The sequence below is a fragment of the Dendrobates tinctorius genome, unplaced genomic scaffold, assembly GCF_039654945.1.
Source record: "Dendrobates tinctorius isolate UK_male_01 unplaced genomic scaffold, ASM3965494v1 ptg000057l, whole genome shotgun sequence".
NCBI classification, from domain to species: domain Eukaryota; kingdom Metazoa; phylum Chordata; class Amphibia; order Anura; family Dendrobatidae; genus Dendrobates; species Dendrobates tinctorius.
In genome coordinates, this window is record NW_027361725.1 from 24,937,692 (window position 1) to 24,952,432 (window position 14,741).

The following is a 14,741-nucleotide window of genomic DNA, read 5'->3' on the forward strand; positions in this document are numbered from 1 at the left end:
CAGGGGGCAGCACCGTTCTCCATCTCCAGGGGGCAGCACATCTGGCTAGGGCTGATAATTTGCCAGTCTTGAGCTTTTCTTTCCCGTCAGACATCTGAGGGCTAATAATAATAGACTGTGGACCGGTCCAACCTTCTCTCCGTGCAGAGGAGCGGACTCCGCAGAATGTCTCACTATGCATATTATCTTCTGTTTTGCGCTAATGCCTGCAAAACTACATTTCCCACAGTACTTTGTGCTAGGATAAGTGGGCGGGGCGAAGAACGATGGGCGGAGCCGTAAATGGGATGGAGCGGGAGTGTTGTTCACGTAAAATGTGAAGGGGCGTGTCCAGGAAGGAAGAGGGGCGGGGCCTGACGTGAAGGGCGATCCGTTCCCGGTGATGACGTTACTGCTGTGGATGACGTCAGCTAGCTGGAGGATTCTCAGGGAATGCGCGCACACAGGTCCGCGTTCGCGACGCTTCCATCGGGCCTGGGGAAGGGGGGGTGTCGCTACGCCGCCATTACTGGAGAGAGCCGGAGCGGCGCGGAGGGATCGGCGGCTGCAGGGGCAGAGCAGCGCGGCCCGGGATAGCGGAGGAGCAGTGCTGGGGACACGACGGGACATGAGACCGCTGCACAGGTGAGGAGAGGCGGCACGGCGGAGGCAGGCCGGGGCTGTCAGGAGCTGCCGGGGCGGACATCACCGAGCTGTGGCTGCCGCTAGGCGTCCTGTCTGCACCCGGAGGATGCGTAGAAGTTCTCGCTGGCACAGTGCGGGGCCGGTGTGTGAGCTGTGGATCAGCCGGTGTGATGCGGGAGACAGCTGTGAGATGCTGAGGCCAGAGGTGACCCGGGGGGCCGGGGTGAGGCCCCCACTCTGCCATCCCAGCCAGCCTGTGGGGGGTATGCTGCCTCTCTGTGCGGCCCAGGGGTGCACCCCCCTCTCCCCGGTAGGGTGCCGTGCAACCCACCCCGATACAGTACTCTGCACCCACCACTACGGAGCGGTGCAACACCTCCTCCTCCCGCTACGGTACTGTGCACCCCCCCCAAACGGTACGGTGCACCCCACACACACACTATGGTACTGTGCACGCCTCCCCAACGGTACGGTACTGTGCACCCCCCCCAAACGGTACGGTGCACCCCACACACACACTATGGTACTGTGCACGCCTCCCCAACGGTACGGTACTGTGCACCCCCCCCAAACGGTACGGTGCACCCCACACACACACTATGGTACTGTGCACGCCTCCCCAACGGTACGGTACTGTGCACCCCCCCCAAACGGTACGGTGCACCCCACACACACACTATGGTACTGTGCACGCCTCCTCAACGGTACGGTACTGTGCACCCCCCCCAAACGGTACGGTGCACCCCACACACACACTATGGTACTGTGCATGCCTCCTCAACGGTACGGTACTGTGCACCCCCCCAAACGGTACGGTGCACCCCACACACACACTATGGTACTGTGCACGCCTCCCCAACGGTACGGTACTGTGCACCCCCCCAAACGGTACGGTGCACCCCACACACACACTATGGTACTGTGCACGCCTCCCCAACGGTACGGTACTGTGCACCCCCCCAAACGGTACGGTGCACCCCACACACACACTATGGTACTGTGCACGCCTCCCCAACGGTACTGTGCTGTGCACCCACACACACTGATATTGTGCACCTATCCCACCACCCCAACTATGGTACTGTCAACCACCACTACGGTACGGTGCAACACCCCCTACTCCCGCTACGGTACTGTGCACCCCCCACTACGGTCCGTTTTGGTACTGTGCAGCCCCCACTACGTTACAGTACTGTGCACCCTCCACTACGGTCCGTTTTGGTACTGTGCAGCCCCCACTACGTTACAATACTGTGCACCCCCCACTACGGTCCGTTTTGGTACTGTGCAGCCCCCACTACGTTACAGTACTGTGCACCCCCCACTGAGGTCCGTTTTGGTACTGTGCAGCCCCCACTACGTTACAGTACTGTGCACCCCCCACTGAGGTCCGTTTTGGTACTGTGCAGCCCCCACTACGTTACAGTACTGTGCACCCCCCACTACGGTCCGTTTTGGTACTGTGCACCCCCCACTACGATCCGTTTTGGTACTGTGTACCCCCCACCCCCACTGCGTTCTGTTGCCCGACAGCATATTGCCACTGTAATTCTCCAGCATCAGTAAGAGGACGTCAGCCCCCTGCACCGCCAGGGCACCAGGACCCCCCCCTCTAATCCCCGCTGCCAGATGGCTTTGTGCAGCCGGTGATTGTACGTGGAGGAATTAGGCGGAATCTGCGGACAGTAACCATTTCATGGCAGCGATAGTTGTGCTGCTGTGTGCCCTGCCTTATATACACCTGAACGCCGGGGTACAGTGCTGGGCCCGTGCACCGTTATACCCCTAGCTCAGATTTGTATGGAGGGGAAGGGGTGTCTACTGGCTGAAAACCTGCAGATTGGGGGGTACCGTTGATGGCGCAGTGGGTGACATGTCACCAAGAGTACAGTGTCCCAGCATCACACCCGGGTGGCATTGCCCCCAATACGTGGTCAGCAGCAGGGTCCGCGGCCGTCATCTGCACGGAGCTTGTATGTTCTCTTTCCAGGGGTGCTGGTGTCTCCTCCCACATTCCTAGAATGCACAGAGGCATCCTATGAAGCCCACCCTCCATCAGACATCACAGACTGGTGGGAATGGGGAGAATGTTTGTACCGTGCCGCGGAATATGTGAGCGCTATAGTGGGTCAGTAAGCTGTCAGCATGTGCCCTGCTCATTTCCTGATTGGGGTTCGTGGACAGGGTGGATATTTTATTTGCCCCCAATCAATATTTCACTCATCCATAGAGGCACTTTCTACTTGTTCCAGAAGGGCACCAGTCCGCTACCAACCCTGCGTGCCCCATACACATGGCTGGCCTGGGGGTCCCACCTTGGTCCATGTGCCAGGCTGTGACGTCTTCTTTCTCCACGGCTGGTGACTCACCGAAGGTTCTTGCTTTGGTTGCGGTCACTTCCTCTATTGCTGCTGCAGTGAAAGCTGCACTGAGGTTACGGATTACTATTTGCTTTATGATTTCCCACATCGCTGCCACGGCCAGCACTCTCGGGGTTAACCCCAATGGCCCGCTTGTGGCCATATATTTAATCTTGGTGCAGAAGGAAAGTGTCAAAGTCCAGAGCAGATCAGATACTGAATACTGGACCTGTGCGCCAGGAATCCCCCTTCCCAATCGCTCATCACCCCTTAGTGGCAGAGCACACTGTGGATTTTGCCTATGGAGTTGGACGCAGATAATCCGCAGCAAAATGGATGAGATTTTACCTAATCTTATCCACCCACTGAGTAAAGCAAAGTTTTCATTGGAGAATAACGTCCAGTGTGGCCGGAAATCTGCAGGTTGCGGATCAGATGGCCGTGAAGTGCGGTAGATCCGGGTGTGTGAACGCACCTCTAAACGTCCTGGCGGCTGCATATTTTTCTGCTAGCGATCTGTGATGTCCGGAGCGTGCCCATCTGGCCAGCGCTGTCATTAGGAGCTTTTTGTGGTTGTTCGTTTTCTGCTCCACAAATCCGCCATGTGTAGAACATCTGATAATCGGCAGCATGCCCTAAATTCCCGGCGGGTGCCCTCTACAGCGTGCCCTAAATTCCCGGCAGGTGCCCTCTGCAGCGTGCCCTAAATTCCCGGCAGGTACACTCTGCAGCGTGCCCTAAATTCCCGGCAGGTACCCTCTGCAGCGTGCCCTATATTCCCGGCGGGTACCCCCTGCAGCGTGCCCTAAATTCCCGGCGGGTACCCCCTGCAGCGTGCCCTAAATTCCCGGCGGGTGCCCTCTGCAGCGTGCCCTAAATTCCCGGCAGGTGCCCTCTGCAGCGTGCCCTAAATTCCCGGCAGGTACCCTCTGCAGCGTGCCCTAAATTCCCGGCAGGTACCCTCTGCAGCGTGCCCTAAATTCCCGGCAGGTACCCTCTGCAGCGTGCCCTAAATTCCCGGCAGGTACCCTCTGCAGCGTGCCCTAAATTCCCGGCAGGTACCCTCTGCAGCGTGCCCTAAATTCCCGACAGGTGCCCTCTGCAGCGTGCCCTAAATTCCCAACAGGTGCCCTCTGCAGCGTGCCCTAAATTCCCGACAGGTGCCCTAAATTCCCGGCAGGGTACCCTCTGCAGCGTGCCCTAAATTCCCGACAGGTGCCCTCTGCAGCGTGCCCTAAATTCCCGACAGGTGCCCTGAATTCCCGGCAGGTGCCCTCTGCAGCGGGGGTTTGTCCCATCATATGTGACCTTGGTGAGAGTCTAAGTTTCTGCTCAGAACAAAGCCTGACCAGTTACTAACAAGAAACACCTATTTATTTCATATTTGACTGCAAGAACGCTGCTGTGCCCAAACTATATTGTATTGGAGGTGATGGCGATGGAACCTTTCCCATTTGTTTATTTTCTTTTGACATCACTTTTTTTTTACCACTAGTTAATGGGTAAAATTGCAAAGTGTCTAAAAACCATCAACTTTGCAATTTACCCCTTATATATCTTCTGAAAGCGGAGTGATTTTTAATCCTATTGTTTACTGCCCGTTGCCAAGGTTACCTCAATAGTCTTGATGGCAGTGGCCCATCTCCTAGGTAAGGAGCACAGCATTTGCAAGCTGTTTTTTGACGTCGGCCGGATCCCTGCTACAGCGGCTCAGCGCGCGTCACTCAGACCAGCGGTGCAAACACTCTGCAGGTCCAAACTGTCGAGAGGGCATTTCGTCTCCCGTTAAGTGGAAGGTCGGTGACTCCTGAAATTACATTTTGAGAGTGACTTAAGAATTATAAAGTAGGCTGTTTTTTTTTTTTGTTTTTTTTATTAAATGAATGCAGCTGCTTAATGATGCATTATTTCATTGATAACGCCAATGCTTTTTTGAGTATTTTTATAAAAAAAAAATTCCTATGTCAGTATAGCATCACGTATATTTTGCTCACTTGTAGAGACTGGCCTGTTGCTAGGCAACGCTAACGGTTGCCATAGGTAGAGGGCAGGTATGGCGCATGGTGTGTAAACTTCTGTGATTCCTCAAGTCTTTACACTAAGGATCTGTGATCAATAGATATAATATAGATTTCTCTCTTTTTGACCCAAAGTATACGTCTGTGCCCCGATTGTGCGACAGCAGTGCAGTGAAATAGCCTCTACATTGCCAGAGGCAAGGGCGACCACACTGTTGGTGCAAGCTGTGCAACCACGTAGGGACCCAAGAGGTCGGGGGCTGCTAACACCTCCAAAGCAGGTGGGATCTTTGCAATTGGGCAGAGAAAGAGGACCAAGTCAGTTGGCCATGACGCGGGCGGGTTACGCACAGCTCCGTATTCTGACCACTGCTACATCTACAGGACAGTAAACGAGGATTGTATCAAAACTACAGCAAGCAGCCCAGTAAGTGATACATTGCTGGAATTGGACTCTTCTCTTCCCCTACGTCGTGCTGCTCTCAGATTTTATAGCAAACACCTGCTGACAGATTCTCTACAAAAAGCAAATCAGATCCTTACTTACAGGACTCCACCATTCCCTGCTACTGCTACTCGTGTTCCCCCGCGGGTCTCTTCTCTTCCTCCTGTAGGGGTAGTCACATGATTTGTGTTGACCGTCAGCAGCAACTGATGGGCTGCAGTTGTCAAGTGCCTTCCAAGCCCAAGATCCCATAATGTAATGGCCCATACTGTAAAGTTGTGGTCGTTATTACTGTGGAATCTTAGATGATCCCCGGAACTGTATTGACTAATGTCCCGATAAGATGCAGGCTTGTACTGCCTGGACGCCATCTTTGTCCAGCCCTGATGGATGCTGTAGGGTGAAATGCATGAGTCCCGGTAACCTTGGTATCCCTTGCATAGCTCCTAGGTGTGGGGAGGGCGCTTGGCACCGGTCTGATATTGACACTCTGCAGATCTTGCACACGCCGCTTCGGTCAGTCTATGCTGCAGATAGATTTTGCAGCGTTTGCAGGAGATTTTCTGCTGGTGAATACACAATGTACAGTCCCCTGTGGTTTCTGACTATAGGAACTTTTCTTATGCGCCCGAGTGTGATACAACACAAACGTGATCGGTGTGGAGTCACCCTGAGAGCGTCCCTATAGACTAGAGACACATGTACAGTGAGTATGGAAAGTATTCAGACCCCTTTAAACTTTTCACTCTTTGTTTCATTGCAGCCATTTGGTAAATTCAAAAAAGTTCATTTTTCCTCATTAATGTACACTCTGCACCCCATCTTGACTGAAAAAAAAAAACAGAAATGTAGAAATGTTTGCTAATTTATTAAAAAAGAAAAAACTAAATATCACATGGTCACAGGGTGGATTTGATTTAAATCTAACTGATTTAAATCACGATTTAAATCACTAGTCAGTAAGGCTTGATTTAAATCAGTGACTTAAATCAAAGTTTCTACCTAAACTAGTTCTTGCTACTTTAACATGCAAGTAGATGAAGATTTTTAGAATCTCTTTTTATATTACTTTTTTCTCCCCAGTTTAATGGGTTAATCATTCATATTTGGACACCACTGTTCTGTTGTACTTAGGAAGGAGAAAAATAATCCTGACCTTAATAACAATTTAAATAGATTTATTCAACTGAAGCAATAACAACATTACAGCATAAGTTATTTGCTTAAACAAACATCCATGTTTGTTAACTACTTTGGCTAAACAAAATATATATATATTTTAAGAAACTTAGACTGTCAGCCCAGCCGACACATGAAAAACTTAAATACTACTGTCCCTGCTGTCCTCTGTAGCTCACTTGTCGTCATCATCATCATCATCTTCTTCTTTGTTCCTATTCATAATCTGGAAAAGAAAAACAAGCTTTCCTGCTTTATTGGGTCCCAACCGATTTCTCAATTTAGAATGAATGAGTCCAAAGGAAGAGAATATTCTTTCAACGCCTGCAGAAGAAGCTACTGCTGTTAAAAGTGAAATCATTACTTGAACAGTCTCTAAATCCAAGCGCTTAAGTGACTTCCACCAGTTTACTGGTGTGACCATACTTAAAATATCTTCAGCAAACATATATTTCTTGAGTGGTTCCCCCTTAGCTCTGAAGTTTATTATAGTTGGCATTAAAGATGGATGATTGCTGGATACCCATGTCATAGCTAACTCCTCTTCCTCAGCACTTAGGTTTTGACCCTGATATTGGATATTGACAATATTTGCCAAAAACTGAGCTGGAGTCAGTGCTTGTCCCATTCGTTTGTTTACTGCTTGTAATTTAATTCTGTCCATGTGTAGTTCTGTTTTTAAGTGTTCACTCAGTTCCTTCCAAATTTCAACAGCATCCGCAATAAAACAGCTATTTTTCTGTATTTTGTTTAAAGCTTGAGAGATGGGTTTCAGGAAGCTCAGCATATGTTCAACATTTCTCTTAAGCCCAATGTTGAGGATTTTGGCCGTGACAGTGCCATCTATTTTATCTCGATTTTCTTCACAAAGTGTCATCAGAATAGGCCAGTTTTTGATATACTGCTCAAAACAGTCCACCACAGAGTTCCATCTAACATCTTGTGGGAGCGTTAGCTTGGTTCCACCCATCCTTTTCAGAGCTGCTGCAGCAAAATGATTATTACGGAAGTATTTAGCAATTTCAACAACATTAGCCTTTATTTCTGGAACACTTAAGTCTTTGGCTAAGAGGTGCAGCAAATGAGCACTGCAACCATATGTTATTAGCAGCTTTGTATTCCCTCCCTGCTCTTCTAAATCTCTTCTCATCTTGGATACGTTTGCAGCATTGTCAGTGACCAAACTGCGTACTAGACATTTGAATTTTTGTTCACATGTCGTTATAGCTTTTACTGCCACTTCTTGTAAGTATTCTGCTGTGTGTGCATTTCCTGACGTATCAGTTGTTTGTGCAAGGAAGACTTTACCTTCTTCTGTTGTTATACAAGCACATACAATAGGATCATTGTGGACATTACTCCACCCATCAATACTTAGGTTAACAATTTTACCCTCCAGAGCTGTTGCACATTGCTCCATTTTTCTGTCATACACTTGATCCAGCAGTTTCCCTGCAACATCAGCTCTGCTGGGGGGACTGTATCCTGGTCTCAGTGACTGAACCATATTAATGAAATGTGGGTTCTCAGTCAGACGGAAAGAAGAGTTTGTTGCATAAATAAACTGGGCAATTTTTTCATCAATCAACTCTTTTTCTAATCTGCTAGTTCTTATCACAAACCTATCTATGGTGGTTCCAGGAGGTAAAGGTTTTTTCTTCCTTTTGGGTGATGGTGATATGTGGCTGTGGGTGTCTGATGATGATGCTGCTGCTGCTGCTAATGAAGCACTATACTGGATGGATAACTCTGAAACTGTAGAACAGGATGATGGTGATCTTGGAGGTGGATAGTTTCCAGAATCCATGAATTCCCCTAAACAAAAAAAAGTCAATGCTGTTATTTTATTGTTTATACAATTTCTGCTTATTGTACACAACACATCACTGCCCCTGCCCCAAAAGGAATATTTGTTTTTCTTCATAACTGTACCAAATGACAGTAACATGCAGTAATAATAAGAAATATAATTTTTCTCACACATGACAGTTCAGTCTTTAGAAATAGGATGCAATAAAAATGTTTACCAACCTGAAGATCCTGCCTGTTCAGAAGTGTTTCTTTGGTCATCTTCATCACTGCACTTCTCATGATGTTGCCTCATTCGCGCCACCAGGCCTTGCATCTCTTTGTTGCATCGTTTGCATTTTGCACGCATGCCTGCCTTACCGATAGGCGAAGGAGCTTCATTAAAATATTCCCAAACTGGGTCTCTTTTACGGCCTGCTGCCATTATAAGGAAAGAATGTAATAAACCTCAGATCGTACACACAAACAGATCCAGACTTGTCTGTCTGTGGCTATGCTGCAGTATTGTGCTCAAAGTTTCACTTTCATTTTCTTGTCTGCTTGCCCTTCCTCCTCCTCACACTTAAGGCCCTTTTACATTTAGCGATGCACCAGCGATCCGACCAGCGATCCGACCCGGTCAGGATCGCTGGTGCATCGCTAAATGATCGCTAGTGAGCTTTCACACAAAGATCTCACAGCGATGCAGCAGCGACGCAGCGCACGATACTTACCATTCACACACAGCGATCCTGCGTCCTCCCGCCCGCCTCCACGCGTCTCTCGTCGTCACAGCAGGAAGTCTCAGCAGGAAGCGCCCGACGAGAAATGGAGCCGGACATTCTCGCGCGATCAGCGATGGACAGCGGGGGGAGCCGGTCGCTGGTAAGTATCACACATAGCGATATCGCTAGCAATATCGCTATAACGTCACAAAACCAGTGACGTTTTAGCGATATTGCTAGCGATATCGCTTAGTGTAAAACCCCCTTTAGATTCACATTCTTCTTGTGTTGTGCAGATCTTTTCCACTCCAAACAATCAAACATATTGTCTAACTTCTTGGACTTGGCACTGAAGGGGTTGATTCTGTATTCATAGGTTTGTAGAACAATAGGATTAAGGTCTTTTTCTCAACTCTGTTCATGTTGTAACATTTTTGCCGTGAAGAAGAGGCTGGGACCTCTGCGGAGTCAAATTCAGTTTTGAGAACTGCGTAAGTAAAGCGAGCGTCTGTGATAATATAGGAGAGAAACTGCCCACTAATCCTACAGAAACCTCTGGAAGAGCATGGCATTGTGAATGTTACACATATACAGCCTTTATTCTACTGAGTTAAACAACTCAGCTTTATCTCATGATGGAAGAACCTTTGGATGGTAAAATATTTTCCTCAAAAAGCAGTTTATTGAAAAAAATCCGATTTAAATAAAAAAATCCGATTTTTTTTTTTTTTTAAAAAAACATTGATTTTTATCCACCCTGCATGGTCATAAGTATTCAGACCCTTTGTTCTGTATTGAGTAGAAGCACCCTTTTGAGCTACTACAGCCATGAGTCTTCTTGGGAATGATGTAACAAGTTTTTCACACCTGGATTTGGGGATCCTTCGCCATTCTTCCTTGCAGATCCTCTCCAGTTCCATCAGGTTGGATGGTGAATGTTGCACATATTTTCAGGCACCCTTTGTATCGCAGATTTATTTCAAGGATCTTGCTCCGGTTTAGGGTATGTGCACACGGTGCGGATTCTGCTGCGTTGTACAGTACCTTTATTTCCTATGGAAATAATAAAAACGCTGTGCACATGCTGCAGATTTTCCGCGGGTTACAATCCGCAGCATGTCAATTCTTTGTGCGGAATCCGCTGCGGTTTCCTACCTTCACCATTGTGAGGTGAGAAACCGCAGGGCAAAACCGCAGGCTAATCCGCAGGTCTTTTGACCTGCGGTTTTACCTGCGGATTTTACAAAATCCACAAGGAGAAATCCGCAGCACTAAAAACTACATGGGCACATAGCCTTAGTGAATGAAGGAAGCAACAAATACCTAGAGCTGCAAAAAAATCCCCATCAATTGCATATAAAATGAATGAATATGCGCATCATTATGCCATGTGTAACTTGTGCCTTCCCATTCAATATTCTTCAGCTCTCTTAATCTTTTTAAAGGGATTCTGTCACCATGTCTTTGCCATATAAATGGAGAGCATCACAATGTAGAGCTATAGACCCTGATTCCAGTGATGTGTCACTCACTGGGCTACTTCCTGTAGTTTTGATGAAATCACTGTTTTATCAGCAGAATTTATCATAGAGGATTAGTAAACCTGTTGCCCTGTAGTCCTCCATATAACTCCACACACACCACTGATTGGCAGCTTTGGTACACAAAAAGTGGCCAATCAGTGGTGTGGGCAGGGTTATACAGAGCTCAGCATTCAGAGAACTGCTAGATCTGCAGCAGATAAAGCAGGGATTTTATCAAAACTACAGAAGGGAGCCCAGTAAGTGACACATCACTGGAATCGGGGTCTAAACCCCTACATCATCTGGCTCTCAGATTGAGTAGCACCACCCTGGTGACAGATTCCCTTTAAAACCCTGAAAGTGCAAGGTTCTCTCATACAGGGAAGATGTGTATCTTTGTACTATGAGGTTCTCTCATAGTAATACTTCTCCTGGGCTTATTCTGTTTGGAAGTATCTAATTGAGCTGAAAGCGAATGCATGAATGATCTGGCTTCACAGATCAAATAACATTTTCATTATGCTCCTAGTCGTGTATTGGATTTGTTTTCTGCCTTGATAATTTTGGTTATTGTTTAACAGGTTGCTTGTAGCAGAAAGTTTTTTGCTTGAAAGGAAGGTTATGATTTACACTCAAATGTATTTTTTTTTTTTTTTGAATGGTATTGAAAAGGGCCATGTTCACACTTGGAGTATTTTGTCTCCGTATTTGTAAGCCAAAATCAGGAGTGGAACAATCAGAGGAAAAGTATAATAGAAACACGTCACCACTTCTGTATTTATCACCCACTCCTGGTTTCACACTTCAAATACAGGCTCTGAATCGTGGCCCAAACTCACATATGCTGAAGACACTGTTGAGTTCGGGTTAGAAAATGGTGGTCTGTTCCAGAAATATCAAACTTGGACCTTCGAAGCTGGCCCTAGAGGAATGCAATAGAAAAGCCTGGTGTATGTTCTGTCTTAGTGACGCGTGTCTAGACACCCATTGTCACCACAGCGAATTTTATGCTGACAGATCTCGCACATCTCCTGTTGCATACAGTTGTGCTCAAAAGTTTACATACCTGGGCAGAATTTTTGCTTTCTTGGCCTTTTTTCAGAGAATATGAATGTTAACACCAAAACTTTTTCTCCACTCATGGTTAGTGGTTGGGTGAAGCCATTTATTGTTAAACTACTGTGTTTTCTCTTTTTAAATCATAATGACAACCCAAAACATCCAAATGACGCTGATTAAAAGTTTACATACCCCATTTCTTAATACCGTGTATTGCCCCCTCTAACATCAATGACAGCTTGAAGTCTTTTGTGGTAGCTGTGGATGAGGTTCTTTATTTTCTCAGATGGTAAAGCTTCCCACTTTCTGGCAAAAAGCCTCCAGTTCCTGTAAATTCTTGGACTGTCTAGCATGAACTGCGTGCTTGAGATCTCCCCAGAGTGGCTCAATGATGCTGAGGTCAGGAGACTGAGATGGCCACTCCCGAACCTTCACTTTGTTCTGCTGTAGCCAATGACAGGTCAACTTGGCCTTGTGTTTTGGATCGATGTCATGTTGGAGCATCCAAGTACGTCCCATGCACAGCTTCCGGGCTGATGATTGCAAATTTGCCTCCAGTATTTGCTGATAATGTGCTGCATTCATCTTTCCTTCAACTTTGACCAAGTTTTCTGTGCCTTTGTAGCTCACACATCCCCAAAACATCAATGATCCACCTCTGTGCTTCACAGTAGGAATGGTGTTCCTTTCATCATAGGCCTTGTTGACCTCTCTCCAATTGTAACGTTTATGGTTGTGGCCAAAAAGTTAAATTTTGTTCTCATCAGTCCAAATTACCTTGTTCCAGAAGTTTTGAGACTTGTCTCTGTGCTGTTTTGCGTATTGTAGGTGAGATATTTTGTGGATTTGCACAGTAATGGCTTTCTTCTGGCGACTAGACCATGCAGCCCATTTTTTTTCAAAGTGCCTCCTTTATATGCATCTTGAAACAGACTGCTGATGTTATTTGTGGGTTTTTCTTTTCATCCCGAACAATTTTCCTGGCAGTTGTGGATGAAATTTTTGATGGTCTACCTAATTAACCTAACTGTTGTTTTGTTTTTAGAGTCCCTGATTTTCCATTTGTTAATCACAGTTTGAACACTGCTGACTGGCATTATGAATTCCTTGGATAACTTTTTGTATCCCTTTCCTGTTTTATACAGTTCAACTACCTTTTCCCATAGATCCATTGACAGTTCTTTTGCTTTCTGCATGACTCACAATCCAGAAACGTCAGTGGCTGCTTTAGTATCCATTCAAACCCATTTGTGTCAACTTATGTGCATATTATCAGGCCAAAATCACCAGGGTATGTGAACTTTTGATCAGGGTCATTTGAATGTTTTGGGTTGTCATTATGATTTAAAAAGAGAAAACACAGTAGTTTGACAATAAATGGCTTCACCCAACCACTAACCATAAGTGGAGAAAGTTTTGGTGTTGTCATTCATATTCTCTGAAAAAAGGCAAAGAAAGCAAAAATTCTGCTGGGGTATGTAAACTTGAGTACAACTCTGTGTTCTGTCTCCCCATTGGCAAGAAAAGTCTGTAGGCCGCCGAGCCTAAAGGTGCCCATACCCATTTCACATAGTCGTGGGCACAAACATGTATATCTCCCGACTTCCCCTAAGGCTAAGTGCCCACGTTGCAGAAAATTTCTGCACAAAAACCTGAATCCCTTCCCAGAAACCGCACCTATTTTTCCCGCGGAGGTTTTTGCGCATTTTTTGCGCGGTTTTGATGCGTTTTTTACCGCAGCGGTTTCTAAACGCATGGGAGAAGCCAAAACCGCGGAAAAATCCGCAAAATTAATGAGCATGCTGCGTTTTTTACCACAATGCGTTTTTTTCGCGGTAAAAAACGCATCAATGTGCACAAAAAGTGCAAAATGCATAGAAATGACTGTGCAGCTTATTTTTAGCGGTTTTATAGTGAAAACCGCGGTAAAAACCGCTAAAAAAATGCTGTGTGTGAACACAGCCTTACACATGAATGTTTGGCACATCTTACTCCCGCAGACTCTTCAGTACTGGTGCATAAAAGGTCCATCTTGATTAATCAACCCCTTTAGTTTTAGTGATCTCAGTGGGGAAAAATCCCTGTAGCACATGGTGCAGTTTATTTCCCATGGGTGAAAAAGAAGCAACATGTAATCTCCAAGCATTTCTGCTTCTAAAAATTCTCCAAATTGCACTGCCAGGTAAATTCACGCGGAAGAAACACCCCGTACATAACAAAGCATTAAAAAATATACAAAAAAGTTTTTTGTGTTTTTTTTAATTTTTTTTTTTTTTTAAGAAATGATTTTTTTTCTACCCCAAAGATCCATGTCAGAGTTTGAGTGAATGAAAAGCTAGTTGTTCTCTAAGGCCTGTTTCACACTTCCGTTTTTTCAAATCCGTCAAAATCCGTTGGTGTCCGTAAAAAAACGGATCCGCCATTTTTTTGCAGGATCCGTTTTTTTGTCCCATAGACTTCCATTAGTGGTTACCGCGGATCCGTCAAAAAAACGGATCCGTTTTTTTAAAACGGATCCGTTTGCATCAGTTTCCGTCAAAAAAACGGAAACGGATCCGTTTGGCGGACACAAAAACGGAAGTGTGAAACAGGCCTAAGGAAGCGTTTTACTTGGTAGTATTTTGGGAAGTGTTTTACATCCCGTAAGTATTTGTAAAGCAAAACTAGAAGTGCAGTACCAAAACATAATGAACCGATTTGTCTCTTCCTTATTTGTAGCCACTTCTAGAATTCCTTCAGTGCACATGCATAGTCATTTTACAAGGTTCTTTAAGGCTAAATGCTTGGATTTGCGTGCAGAAGATACAGTATCTTGGGAGGTTAGTATAGTGTGGTGCTTGAAAGTTTGTGAACCCTTCAGAATTTTCCAGATGTCTGTGTAAGTTTGACCCAGAAAGAAATCAGATTTTCTCACAAGTTCTAAAAGTATAGAAAGGGAACCAAAGAATATGAAGATCGGCCATTCCAAAACATTGTTCTTGCTTCACCTTTCTTTTGTAGACCGACTTGTGCATGTTGGG

At 46.2% G+C, this 14,741-nt stretch overlaps 1 protein-coding gene across 1 annotated transcript in view; it reads left to right on the forward strand.

The window, feature by feature from the left end:
* The first annotated feature begins 370 nt into the window (after nt 1-370).
* ARHGAP5 (Rho GTPase activating protein 5) overlaps nt 371-14,741 on the forward strand; it is an 84,317-nt gene continuing 69,946 nt past the window's right edge. Inside the window, exon 1 of the mRNA XM_073577838.1 lies at nt 371-624. The gene's annotated coding sequence lies outside the window, so the exon portion shown is untranslated. The remainder of the gene's footprint in view (nt 625-14,741) is intronic.